Source organism: Anoplophora glabripennis, unplaced genomic scaffold (assembly GCF_000390285.2).
Source record: "Anoplophora glabripennis isolate ALB-LARVAE unplaced genomic scaffold, Agla_2.0 scaffold69, whole genome shotgun sequence".
NCBI lineage: Eukaryota > Metazoa > Arthropoda > Insecta > Coleoptera > Cerambycidae > Anoplophora > Anoplophora glabripennis.
The window spans coordinates 363,106-378,372 of NW_019416383.1; the positions used below are offsets into that span (position 1 = coordinate 363,106).

Below are 15,267 nucleotides of genomic sequence, written 5' to 3' on the forward strand. Positions count from 1 at the left end.
GTCTCCAGCAGCTGATCGATGAAGTATGACTAATTAAGAGTTTAAGGTGAGATTGTGAAAGATACCTTTCCTTGGTAAAATTATCAATGTAAATCAATTATACTGTGGAAGATTAAAAAGTAGTGTATCTTTCTGACCAGTTATGGTTGTCTTGATATTAGCAAAGCGAAAATATCGGTATCTAGATGTAGGTATTAACAAAACAATGTTCTGTATTGGGTCATCGTCTCCTAACAATTGCTTTTACCTACAATTGCTAGTTTTTTATTTAAAAAGTGGGTATCTTGCCCAAATATAGGTGCCTTGTTAATATTGGCACTTCTCAATGTACACGAGGTAGATCAGCAAGTTTCCATAAAATTGTTTTTAAAAAAATGTTCTATTTTCTTAGACACTTATTCTGACAAAAATTACGCTATTCGCTGCTAGAGTTTAATAAATATTCGATCGTCATGATAGACATAGTTTCTCTACAAATTTAAGCTCGTATCCTTCAGTATACAGGGTGTTGACAAAAAATGAGTTAACAAATTCAGCCACATGCAATGCTCATTAATTTAAGGAAAAAAGTTCCCATAAACGTCCGAAAACGCATCGTTTCGATATACAGTGTGTTAAAGTTTTTGAATAATATCATATCAACACAAATATCTCTGAAGGTGTCTGACTTAGAATGAAAAATTCACGGAATTTGCCTACAATTGTACACCTTACTGAGTATTTTGAAAATCCGAAGAAAAAATAACTACGTTTTATTCAAAAATGTAATTTTGCAATTATTTTTTTAGCCTAAATAAATGTAACAATCGAATATATTGAAATAAAACTAAGTGTTCGTTTCATAAAAAAATGGTAGGAATTTTTTATTTCAAAAGCATTTTTAAAATCAATGTGATCAAGTTTGGAGCATTCAGTGGGCTAGAAATGAGTTTCGTTATTTCCAAGATTCAAAATTTCTCAAATTTTTCATGATCGTATTGTTTTTAAAACCTCATTTGAAATAAAAAATTCTATATACATTTTTTTAAGTATTTGTAATTTTTTTTATTTAGCTGTGCAGTAAGTCTATTTCGGCTAAAAAAACATCTCGAAATGATTCGTTTTTCGAATAAAATAGGCGAAGTGCTTGTTCTTTTAAACACAATTGAGGATCAAATGGACTGAATGAATTTGCAGGATACTCAGTGGCGTCGAAATTTTGTAGGTAGGTCTTCCAGTCAGTACCTCCGCTGCTGGTTAATGACATTTTATTCAAATTCAGATAATTTTTACCTTTGCTTAGTTAATGAAATATTTTCACCGATGCTTTAGTAACTTTTTTGTAATTATGATGAGTAGAGTTGTTTCAAAATCTTATGAGCTTTGACCTTGATATGCGCAGAAACATAATTCCGACCGTCGCCTAAATTATTCTACGTCATAAAAACATTACATCCATTATTCACAGTCATCTCGAGCTCTCGTAGCGTAAACAAGTCAAGCCGATTACAAATATCATAATAAAATGCTCTATTCTTTATTATTTTAATTTAAGCAATAAAAATATATATAACGAACGTTCGCCAGTTGACTTTATTGATGCCCGAGTGCCTTAGTTCTGAGTCAATGTTTTTACAACGTAATTATGTGGATATGCTACGCCTTTCGCGCATTTCGCGGCTCATGAGATTTTGAAACTACTCTACAATATGGATATATTTTATTACCCTTATTTTCAACATACTAATTAAATTAGCCTTTATTTATTAGGTACAGAATACTGTAAAAATGATTTTTAAAATTGAGCTGATGACTCCTTTTATTTTCCTCATGAAGTTTTAAAAATAAAACTAAACCTCCACTTAATTTTAATTTCTATCTTGAATTTTACAGCACTTTTACTGTCTTCTTATGCCTTCCCTTTTTCCGGTTTTTCCTGTGGTTTACTACAAGTCGTTCAAAGTTATTACAGTGTTTCTTTATCAAACAAACAAACCTGACATCAAAACCGGCCTCCAACCTGTACGAACACTCTATCCCGTCTCGATTCTGACCTTTCATACGACCTCCTCATCACGCTGTTATGAAATTCCTGCTGTCATAAAAGGCCACCCTTCCGCCTCAAGATGTTTGTTTATTTGCCGCGTGCACCTACTGCGTTCCCATTATCTAACCAGTTGTCTAGATCACAGAATATCCTAACTACACAGAAGCGACATAAACGGCGGCTCCTTTGATGTTAGCGTGGTGAAAATATACGACCTTGAACGGTGGTGAACAACATGTTACACTGAGAGAAAGGTTATCAGAGATATACTGAAAAAACAGGTTATAAAATTTACTTTGAGATATTAAGCCTTTAAATTTTTATATGAACGTATAATATAATCCATAATTCCAGTCCAATTTTCAGTAGCTTGTGGCATAAAACAATCAGTTGGACATAAATTATATTACATTGGTTGTCGATGTAAGGCATGATTTTATGCTTAATTAAAAAAAAGCTAATTTGATTTACACATGATAGGTACGCATCTGTTACTACTATAATTAAAAATTTCGTGTAGATGGAATATAGTTATAAATAAATCCAAATACCACAAAAAAAATATTTATTTTTTAATATTAAATTCACAATATTATTTATTATTCCATAGGCCCATAGAGAAATACTAGATTCTTTACTTCAAAATATTACGATTGGAGCCAACATTTCTTAATAAAATGTTGATAATAAAAAAGATACAGGGTGTTGAAGTTAAAAATTAAATTTTGGTAATAATTATGTTATTGGATATAAGAATGTAAACATTTTAGGGTAAATGTTTTTGGTACGAGAGATCATCTGTTATTTATTTCGATGTATTTTCTAGAGGGCACCACATAAGCCAAGTATGTGACGTAAATGTGAGCGTAACTCTTTTTATGAGTAACGGAAAGCTTTTAAGTAACGAGCTTTTATTATTAAAAAATCTTAAAAGTAAAGAATTCAGTATTTCTCTACGGGCCATTACTTACAGACCACACTGTATTTGTAACATTTTATACAAAGATAAATAAAGTTTTCCGAAGTCCACCTTTGAACAAATATTTTTGTTCAAAATGTAGCTCGCAAAGTCGATAATTATGTGTCTGTGGATTTTTCTCGAGAAGATCCTTTCTATTGCATGCTCTCAACCATGCTGAAGCTCTAAAAGAAAATTGATTAGTTTATTTCATTCAATACTATTTAGGTAGGTATATAATGTACATAAATTTAGATTTTTATTAATTATCAAAACATATACCTACTTAATAATTCAATATATTTCAAATTTTGTAATACATAGCTAATTATTACACTACCTGCTGGAGTCTTCGGGAATGGAAAGAAGCTTAGTCCTCTACCTGTTTTGGATGGGCACCCTCGACAAATAAAATAATAACCCCCTCGACGATACATCACAAATATTATGTCTGTTTAAATAGTCACTAATACTAATCCACTCACACTAAGTCTAGAATAAATAAATATTAATAATAAATACACAAAAGTGAGGTTGGATTGAATTATCGATTACCTAAAAATAAATAAATAAGCTTGGTTACTTGACGGAAAAACAACATGTTTCCATGGCGATTTTAGCACATGCGCACTGGAAATCGACTTACGCGGGAAACCACTTTGTCGCTTCTGTGTAGTTAGGATATTCTGTGTCTAGATATTAATGCGTCATTTATGCATTCCAGTTTTAATTTACTTACAGAATTACTTAGCCAAGCCGCTTCTGGTTAGACATACTCGATTGTATATACAGGGTGTACCTTAATTCGACTTAAGGTGTGGCAAATGAAAGTTACATGCAGAGATCGGGTGTATCTCACGGATCTATTTTGGGTCCACTTTTATTCATAATGTTTATTAACGATACAACGTCGAATTTCAACAGAGTACACGGTTTGCTGTTGAAAGCATTGAACGAAATAGATCTCTGGTGATTTCAAAACAAATTATCTTTAAATTCCGAGAAGTACAATGTCACGACATTCACGAGAAAGTAAATTACGTTAAATCTGACTACTATATTCAAAATTTCTTGTTGCAGAAGCCAGAATATTTAGGAGACCTTGGTTTTGTGCACAATGTTAAATTAACGTTCAAAAAATATATCGTACTACCTGTAGTTATAATATTAGGTTATAAAACTTTAGAAACTGTTATTCGTTTTTAACGTAATGTGTATTCTGAAATTATTCTATCAGTCTTTCGTCTTGTCAAATTTGAAATACGCAGCATTGCCTGGAAACTAATTTATAAAGGTGCGTATCGAGTTTAAAAAAAAAAGTTTAAACGGACTGAATATACCCTGAAAGAAGATTTCCACAGGATAAGCTGCTTGCACTTTTCACTATCTTTGCTTTGGAAAACAATTGGGCTACTCAGCAGGTTATTCTTTTGTAAAAACAAACAATCCTTTGACTGTACATGACTTCTACCATAAATAAAATATTTCGATCAAAGTAGCCAAGATTATCTGCTCGAGTACAAAATATCTTTAATATCTTTACCTTGTTTTAATAAAAAAACTCTGGAATTTCATACTTTTCAGTCAAAAGTCAAAAAAGTCAAAGCATAAAAAAGTTATGGTAAATTTTACCCCCCTCCCCCCAGTGTTGAAACGTTATGTGATGAAAATTTGTAAATTTCGTGTTAGTAACGGACTAAGTAGCTAATTACCAAATTTCATAAATTTATCTCAACTTGTTTCGGAATTATTTAGAAAAAAACGTAATAGAGTGGCCCCTCTAAGTGGCTATAACTTCCTTAGGAATAATTTTTGGACCCATGTTTATATAAAGAAAAAGTAATCTTTTTCGACATAGAACACCCTGTATAAATATTGACCCCTAATTTCGGGACACCCTGTATATCACAAATATTTATGACGTATGTATCTTTGAAATCACATTAACATTCCAGCAATTTCGGCATTTTTTAAAAGTAGTCTTAATTTTCTATGTTGATTTTAACGACTTGTCACTTTGAGCGTCTAATTGTAAGATCTCCATGTTGGTATTCGTTGAAATTATCAGTTTTAAATTATGACAATTTCTATTAGAAATCTAACAATTAGCAATGCATAAAATTAACAGACAATTAATCATGTATTAAACGCAAATGCTGCAATTTCTACGATATCAAGGTTATACATGCATAAGTAATGATTAGTATTGTCTATTTCAACAGGTGAAGAAAGCAATATAAGAGTCTTTCAGATGTAATTACTCTAATTAATAACTAAGATTTGTATTATGTTGCTGCATACGCGGGAAAACTTTGTAGAAAATTGAAGAATTTGTCGTAATTTAGAAACTGAATGCGAAATGTGCTTGAACGAATGGAATCAAATTTCTAACAGATATTGCGAGAATACTTTCAGTGGTACGTTGAATACCTGTAGTAACAGTAATAAAAAAAGAATTAACCGGTAAGTAATGCAGTTTACCATTGAACATAATACAGGAAATGTCAAAACAATGGTTTGCAACTTGAATTAGTATATCTACTCCAAACCGCAAGTGTTGCAAAACAGTGCTTTACCATTTACTTTAATGACATACTAGTTAAAACAACGATTTATTTAACAATAAATTTTACTGACCTTCAATTGCTACGTGCCATATTATTTGCAATAATTAAGTAGAAAAAATGGAACTTGCTTTATCAATTACGAAAATTGTAAAATAATATATTTAATATTAAATTAAATAAACCAAATTAAAAATTGTCATAAAAAGTTCTATGGTTCGAGAATCTTGTACTAACAGTCTAAACTCTTCTTATTACCCCGTATATTGTCGTGTGCAGAAATTTCCGACATTTATCAGAACTTCAGTTACACTACAAACCGTTACTAGACGTTTATGTGATTTTGATGACGATATATGGTTCGAAAGAGGGATAAAATCTTGTAACAGTTTTAATTACATGTCTGCGCTGATACCGAGACACATGTAAGCACAACTTTGATGGAATAATTGAACTCTGTTAAGAGTGTCGTGTTCTCGTCGGATGAAGTTTTTGTCTTTTCCGTGTGATACATGAACGACGAGAAACAGGATACTGTTGGGCCACGGTTGCAGAAGCAAGAAGTCTGCTGACGTGAATGGTATTGGGTTACGTTCAACTTATGTCGAGCAGAAGCTATAGGTCGGGATCCGGGCCGGAAATCGAAACAAGAGTGAAAATCTATACTTCCTTTTTCGAGTCATTTTACCCTAAATAGTGTCGAATAAAATTTCTAGCAAAATAGTAATTTAATCTTGAAAAAGATGACCAATTCCATAGACCTGACTTTTGCTCACAGTATACCAAAAATATATTTTCACCATACACTTTCCAAAAACACCTTTATGATCATACTTCTCCAAAAATTGTTTGTATGGTACTATTAGGTTGACTTTCTAGGTAATAAGTGGATAGCAGCCCCATTAATTGTTTAATTATTTTCCATTTTTTTTCTTGAGGCTTATCCACCTAAGAGGGATTTTTCTGTAACTCTGTATAATTTATAAAAAAATGGTTTTAATAAAAGTTGTCTGGAATTATGTGGGCCATGTAATGAAAATATTTTTATCTTAACAGAGTGTTGCATTTCGAGTGGACGCTACATAACTTTGTTTTTTTTAAATAGAACACCCTGTATATTATTGCGTTTTTGAATTCCTTGGTTAATATTAGGTAGAGTCTATTAAATGTACATGGTACTTAAAACTCTGGAACTATTCGTTTCTCAAAAAAATTCCTTTTTTTTATAAATATACGACCTCACCCCTTGCTACTTCTAGCAAAATTTTCTCGACATTGATTTTTGGTACTTATGATTTGTTGTATTTAAAATTGTATTTCTAACAAAAAAGTTCTAAGAGCATAGAATTTTTGAGAAATGACTATTTTATATTTTGCAAAATGTTTGATAATGTTATAAAATGGTTCGCTTTTTGAATAAAACGAATGATATTTTATTTTTGAAACACTACAAGAAGTTATATAGGGTCCTCATAATAACCAGTTGCGTCGAATTTTTTAAATTAACCAATCGCCGTCTTTAGTTTCAGATAATGATTATCGTAGCTAAAATAAGACTACATATACTCAGCAAATAAATTAAAGGAGCAGAAAAATGTCTAAATTTTAATTTCCAAATTTTTTTAGTGATTTTTGAAAGGCTGTAACTTTGTGAATAATTGTCGTATCTAGAAAAAGAAGGAACATCTTGAAGATCGAAGATTCTAGTTTTGAAATATGGAGATGAAAAAATTTTTTGAGCATCACTCCCGGTGTTGTCAAAAGAAATAATCCAATGCAAAAATTTTACATTTTTTTTTTTCAAATCAATACATGAGCTCAGAAATTTTTTTCTGGCTTAATTAAGGCCAGGGTCATTTATTTTTTAATTTTCTGTACGAGTATTTCTCATTGAAATAGCGGCTATTGAGTAAAAAGTCTTTCTTCATCTTTTTTTTTACCATCATGAATCACATGAACTAATGATCGTACAGCAAACGGAAGGTGGGTTTTAAAAACCTGAATCGATCCTCTTCAAGGGCCTTTTGCTATGTTTGAGAATTTTTTTTTATACACAGCAATAATTTGAAAAAGTACCAAAAAATTATAGGAGCAGGTTTATTGCTGTTTAAATATTAATTAATGATTAAGATGTAACAAATTTTTTGCGTTATTTTTCTCACAATTTCTCATTAAATACTCACCAAATATCGAAAAAAAAAATTCAAAATTTAAAAAAGTTTTTCTCATAATGTTTTTTTAATTTCTAATTTTGTTTTTCTCAACATTTGAAATATTCAACGTAAAATTGTAAAAAAGTTAACTTATTTTTTTGCTGAATGTATTTCATTGACTATGTCTAAAAAATAGCAAAATATATAAAATATTGTTATTTAGACTTAGAAGTTTGTTTTTTCAGAATGTTTCAGGAAATAGCAACAACAATAAGGAGGTAACGAAGCTGACCCAGATATTTTCTTGTTTCGGGGGTAAATCGGATGTGGTGGAGGATGTATGGGAAAAATATTTAAGCAAAATAAAATTTCCTTCGGTAAGGCCGTTTAAAATCACATAACGACACATGTAGCTAGAGTAGAAAGTTGGATACGTAGTTTATTTAGAGACACAATGGTAGAATAGATGTAGTTGTTGGAACTAAGTAATGTAAAATCTAACATTCAGAAACTTAAGGAATATTGTGAATAGTGAAGTCTTTGCAGGACAATAATTTTGTCTAAAACACCTACATTTCACTAGAATAATTGACCTAGTCCACTGTGTTGCTTAAAATATAAAGGACTATCTCTTAACTTTTTGCACTTTCCTTTAGAAAGGTTACTTGCCCCTAAATTAGATTAGAAATTTGGTGATTTAGCAATTATTAACCTTTCTCAAATGACAGGATAATATTTCTCTATTTACGATATAAAAGTATTTTAAAATTCCGTCTCTTATAACAGGAATAAGGAAATAACAAAAGTTCACATATTTTTAATGAAATCATACTTTTATCTTAATCATTACTTCCTAGTTCCGATATTTAATTTACACAATAACTTACAGAAATATTTCTCCATTATCAACACGTAAATAGTTATCTATTTTCTCTAACTGACTTGCAAGTTCACATTTAGCAAAGAATTTGTATTCATTGACATCTCTCGGTCACGTTGCTTGATTTAAAGAAATACCTCTTGTTAACCGAGCAGAAAGATAATCGCAAATGTAGGAAACGTCACTTCTACTTCCTTTCAAGATATTCGAAAGTTGGGCGAATAAATCTGATTTGGTAAATATTCACTTTACTTTCGAATAAAATCCCGAGCGGGGTTGGCAATTGTTTTTGGCAATAAATGTTGTTGAAAACTGGTCTTTCTGCCAGAACCTGGCCTATATTATTATTCACCAGAGTGAAGTCAAGTATCTGGACTCGAGCACGACATAAGGTGAACGATAGGTCTTTGATGCAGAAAATTGTATTTAATAGTTTCACAGTTTGTTAATAATATTTTTGACACCTGCTTGTGAAACAAATAGTTAAAGTTAAAGTAATTCTTTCTCGTAGTACTAGTCTTAAACTCGGTCACGTTTCGAATCTTTATTTTTTAAGTAATAAAGTCGTCTTCGTAATTAAAATTATGTATCTACAGAGAGTCCCACTTAGGATGGATTCTTTCGTAGGTCTGGTGTCAATAATACAAAAGATGTCCCAAATAATAATCGCAAATTCTTTATATTTGTAAATTAGTTTCAATTATTCAGGGTGTTATATTTCTTCTGGGTGTTATATAACTTCATTATATTTTTAATGTACAGCTTTGATGTTTTTAAAATACCTAGTTGATGTTTGCAAACTCTTCCAAAATATGAAATTTGCACCTATCCACAAAACGGTGGTAGACACATTCATAAATTTCTCGATACAAGATTCAAAGATACCTCTTTCGCACACTCCAGATCTCCTCAGGTACACCTAAATCTTCATTAGATTCCATTACAGAGTTTTCAGCAAATTGAACCACAATCACAAATGAACTCACTTAGCAATATGGCGACTAATGTTTGACAAAGTATGACATGACTACATCGATATATCCTACTTACCTACTTTGCTTTATTATTCAAATTTGATTTGAATAATTTTGATTTTTCAGAAATGGTTGAATTTTGGACATACGTTTACAAAATAAATATATTTTATTTTCACATGATCCCGAAATTATCAAGATAATAACTGTTACAGTCTGTATACAAAACATAAAAATCCGTGATTGTAAACTTTGAATATTCTAGGTGTTATTTAAAATTTCATTTTTGGTACTGGGAAAAGCAAACAGGAAACATACGGGCCCTATTTCAATGACACTTATTAATGGTACACTAGATCGGCGACAAGTTATTTTCCAACATTTCGACAGTCAATCTCCAATTTCAAAACAAAATTAATAGTTCTCACCTTGCTCAGAATATGTTGGGAATATTTTAGACAAGTTTGTTAATGATTGCGACTACCTATCATTTCTGGTTAGCCAGTTTAATCTCAGATTGTTATCTCTCAAGGTACTAATCAGAGCCAGTTAAGCGAACATAATTGCATTAAAAAATGTAATTATTAGTTCCATTATACGTCCGAGTCTTAATTAAAATGGATTAATCGAAACATTTCACGAGATATCTCGGTAGAATTGCTGTTATAAGTGCAAGGTAATCTTTTTAAATGCCGTGATTTTTACATGAGTTGGTCATCATTTAGCTATTGAAAATTGTAACAGTTTATATTTATAAATGTCTTTATAGCCTATTAAAATATTTTGAACATGACATTGCTATGCGATGTGCTAAGTATATTTAAGACACCTTTGCAAAAAACTGAAGAAAAGTTCAAAAAATTAATTTGCAAATTGCAAATTGCAAATTTCAAATTCATTTGCAAGAAAGTCACTCTCTTCATATAGACATTATATTAGGAAAAAAAGAAGAAATAAAGTCCTACCACACATGCTATTGCAATTCTAATAATACCTTTAAGTAAAATAAAAAAAGGAGGTATGCGTGTATTTTTAGTGCCTTGCAATGGTCTTTGTAATTACCTTTCTTTAAAATTATACAGTATAGCCTCGTTAATCTTAAGAAAATGTGATAAACTATATTCCTAATATTTACGAACTATTTTTGTTTACAATTTACAAATTGGAGAAGGTTAATATTAATAGACCATTGAATTGTGACTATTTGTACAAGAAACACATGATTAGTTTGTCAAAGAAGTAAAAAACGAAGAAGTGATGGACAAAGCACCAATATAAAATTAGTGAGACTGACTTTTACTATTATAAGATTTTCACCTATCTGAACAATTTGTTATATTTTTTATTTAATTTTAACACTGTGGTATCAATATACGTTTTTTCCTGAATACTTTTCTGTAAAGATAAGAAAAAATTACTTAAATCGTGCATTCCTGGGAAATATAAAAAAAAAATCAAAATTGAACACTTATGTTATGAAATATGAAAGGCAGAATGTAATTTAAGATATAGCAAATTCCAAAAATGTTTGTTGTACCTATTATTATGCTCTTCAAATATAATAATGACTAAATATATAAAATTACGAGGCTGACTTTATAGTTATCAGAAAAACAGTTACATAACATCAAGTATCGTCGTCTGAGTTGAGAAACCGGTTATTTCATTCAAGATATTTTACACGAAAAGATAAAACAGTATTTTTCAGTTTCAAAACTGTTTATGTCAATAGACAAATTTAAATTAATATAAATTCTATCTCTCAGTAACTTCTCATCTTCTCTAATGCACGTATAAAACATGAAACATAATCAATAATTTACATATTCCATAATGCTGTACTATTTTCTTATACACACTTTTAATATTAACATAGTTATATATTTTTTATTTTATATTATAATATATCTATATCTAAAAACACGTAAGACGTTTTTCTGTAGCTCTGGTAATATTAATAATACAAACATTTTTGAAGAATGAAGTTAGATAACAACCAAAAGAATGTCACGCCATATATAATTGAAAGCAATTTTAAAATTTCTAGCTCATTCCGATGTATGTACCTCAGGGTTCTATTCTGGGACCATTATATGTGTATTTATAAAAAGCATAAGTATATTATCTTGTTTGTTTTATGCTGAGGATATGAACATTTTCACTACCGTCAAAACCTTGAAGACTGTAGGCGACTTAATGTTACAAAGTGTAAAATTATGTTATTTACCTGCAAATTATCCCCTCTAATTGTATGTTATAATAAAAATAACATAAACTTACAAAGACCAGCCACCTTCCATCATCTGGATTTGATTAGAAATTTTCATTTTACGAAGTAGTCTCGATTTTGTTGATATAAAACTTTAAAAACCCTTTCTCTACCCTTGTCAGAAATGAACTAGAATATAACTTTTTTTATTGGTGTCCCAATTATTACATTCATATAAATATTCAACCAAGATTTTTTAAAGTGCTATATTTAAAATTCATGATGTAGAATATCCTCAGTGCAGTTTTTGTTACTCTTTTGTTGCTATTTCCTCACTCAGTGCTGGACGAGAATAGTTTCCTCGATATTTTATACCATAGTCTTTCCGGCAGAGATTTTCGCTATTTTGATGGTGGCAATTAAGGACGGATATTTCCCCAGAAACAAGATCCGCCCTTGTTCAGGAGTGTGAAAATATTCTGGAGCTACTGCTCAGAAGAAAATAGGTAGAGTTGGTTTGGGTTCCGGGCCTTATGGGTATCCCTGTATTCAGGGGGCCTGGTCAGGAACCTGAACCATTCTTCGGAATCACACGAGGTAGCATTAACTAGGCCCTCAGTAAATGGGCCCATCAAACATTAGGTCATTAGGTAGGCCCATAGCTTTATACATGGGCCTAATAAACCTAAGACGAGATGGCTGCTGATCCTGGATTGGAGCCCTAAACCAAATGGTGGAGATCATGCCCGAAATGTGAAGAATGGGAGGATACCCCTATCCATTCTTTGGGACATTGCGCAGCCTTCGGGAGGTTGAGGCATAAAATGAGGAACCTTCCATAGATCACAATCCTGGATTTCATCAGGGCGTCAGGAAAGTTCGAGAAGTGTCACAGGCAGACGTGGGATAGGTAACGGGAAGACAGGGCACGTAAAAAGGGCTCACTTGTGGCCTAATTGCCAGGGTGAGGCCGCCCCAATAACTTACTACTCCTTCCTGGAGATTTTTCCTCGTAAAATTGTGCACAGTTTTCTTGATTACCCATCCATACTGACTAAACTGAATCTATTACTTGCATAGGAAAATTCTCGACAATTATGGACATTTCACGTGGAGAAAGTGCTAATAAATTTGTTACAACATTTTTCTTTACATTTGTGAAGATTTCATAACAAGTCTACAGTGATATTGATTTATTTTAGACTATTAAGTCTTAAATCATATTTTAAGCGTTAGTATTATTAGTTTCTGTTAGAATGACTTTTTTGTTAATGATAGACGCAGTGCAAGGGTCAGTTTAATATTTATGCAAGTTGTAAATTGATACTTTTCCTTGTTTTTGAATTGCTTGTGTAACACTGACATGCGATTGGTTAAGTTTCGTTCTACGAAATAAGTTTAATATTTGTGTCAAACGTATTTTTGTAAAGATCTATTAAGAAAATATGTGCCCGAATATAGTAACGTCCTTTGTCCAAATATATTTAACTTTAAAAGTTTTTACTAGTTACAGGATGACTAAATTTTGAAAATTACTCTTCCTTCCTCTGAAACACTTGTTGACAATAATCTAGTTCATCGTAACTGAACGAAAATGTGAAAAATCGGCCATTATAGGTGACAAAAAAATGTTTTGAAACTATAAACAGCAAATTATTTCCATAAAATCGCCCATTAGCTTTTTAAACGGATTGGAGCGGGTATCTGGTTTAAAACAAAAGTTCGCTGTCACAATCAGAGTTCACTTTTTTCCAAGGACACTGATGCAATCCCAGTACCTTCACAGTTGAAAACAAGCTGTAACGAAATCCTCCGGAAGAAAAACTGAACCTTGAAATCTAATTTTGCAGCACTTTGCGTAATTATCACCAGTTGCAATATAGAACGAATCAGTTGAACGTGCTTCCAGACCAGGGTTGGTAACGCGCCAGTCTCCCTTTGGCATCCTATTTCTTTGACCGGGCATCCACGCGTCTGCTATCTGCTGTTAATAAAGGACAACTGTAGGAATACACACACACTCGCACATGTGATAATTATAGCGCTACAGACTTAATATAACTCTCCCATACTTCGCGTTGGGCTGTACTGTGGAAATAGAGCACTTTTACGAAAATCCGTCAAAATATCGGGTCGATCGCGGGAGTGTGCGAATTGAGTGAAGTGCGGATGGGAAAATTGTCCTGGAAATCCGTTTCCATGTGGCTAGGATGAAGGATATCTTCGATTGTTTTCGAATAACGCAAAGGTAATAAAATTTACAGAAATAGATCGGATACTGAATAAAAAGTTGTTTGTTTTCTGCTGCCAATTGATTTCTAACGTTGGTCTGGGTTTATTTTCGTTCCAAATGAGTTTTCGCCTGAAAAATAATTAGTAGGTATCTACAGTGAAAATATACAGTTATGAATTTTTACTTATTTTAGAAGTATGTACTAAGCTAGTTCTATAAACTTTTCTATCAAAAAATCTTCTAAATGTTCTTTAATATGAATCCTCAATGTATGCAAAACATATCTAAACTCATGAGACGTTGATTATTAATAATTGTCTAAAATAATAACTAAAAATGATATAAATAATTAAATAACGTATAGAAAAATAATGCAAAATAAAAAAGCCTTATAAAAGTTTTGTGTTTTATACATAACTAAGTTCCTAATATTTACATATTAATTTCAAAGAAGACCACTTGAAAGTGCCTTACTAAGGATGCAGAAATAGCTGAGATCGATATATCGCTGTTATAATAGCCCAGGGATATAAGGAAAATGTCGTGACTGTTGAGTAGCCAAGGATCTGTTCAATTATTTAAATGTTAACATATTAATAAGAAAAAAATTGAACCTATATCTATAACTCCGAAAATGTTGATAATTAAGATTTTTTTTTGGTAAAAGTTTAAACAAAACTTAGTTAATTGCAATATTAATTTATTAAAAAATGATATTTAATCATTCCTATAATGTTTCATTACAAAAAATTACAAAACATGTTGATATTTTGCAGAAAAAAATTTGTTTTTTAATGTTTAAACAAATTACTGGATTAATTTAAATTTTTATTTATTAACAAAATGCATATTTTGATGTACGCAAGAAGGTACCCCAAATTAAAAAAAATATCAAAATCGGTCAACAAGATATAACTTGCTCTATCAATTTGCTCGTGGATTTGTAGGTTCCCCCTCCACTGACTCTCACAATCAGTCATCTTGTATCGAAGTCATTATTTGGAGCATTCTCAGAGATGCTGTTACAAAGCTATCGTCCTCAAAAATTTCACATAGAAAATGTAGCTCTTTATCTTCGAAATGGCACTTATTAGAAGTCTTAATTGTTATAAACAAAGTAGCTGTGATTTTTTTTAAAGTGTCTAACTTTGCCACAAATTAAGTTAGAGCAACTTTTTTTTTTTTTTATTTGTGTAAAAATACCAGCTTTACGAATATAGAAAAATAATCTCTCTAAATATCAACAAATATCAACAAATTTATTCTAATT

At 31.2% G+C, this 15,267-nt stretch overlaps 1 protein-coding gene and 1 long non-coding RNA gene across 2 annotated transcripts in view; one reads left to right on the top strand and one right to left on the bottom strand.

The window, feature by feature from the left end:
* Window positions 1-2,617: 2,617 nt before the first annotated feature.
* On the bottom strand, window positions 2,618-3,659 carry LOC108917085. The gene is made up of 3 exons (XR_001964792.1): window positions 3,540-3,659; window positions 3,325-3,476; window positions 2,618-3,169 (listed from the first exon to the last, which is right to left on the bottom strand). It is a non-coding gene; the product is annotated as an uncharacterized LOC108917085 (long non-coding RNA).
* Window positions 3,660-13,828: 10,169 nt separating this feature from the next.
* The window catches only part of LOC108917033, a 44,079-nt gene continuing 42,640 nt past the window's right edge, over window positions 13,829-15,267 (top strand). The window contains exon 1 of the mRNA XM_023454372.1: window positions 13,829-14,012. The gene's annotated coding sequence lies outside the window, so the exon portion shown is untranslated. The remainder of the gene's footprint in view (window positions 14,013-15,267) is intronic.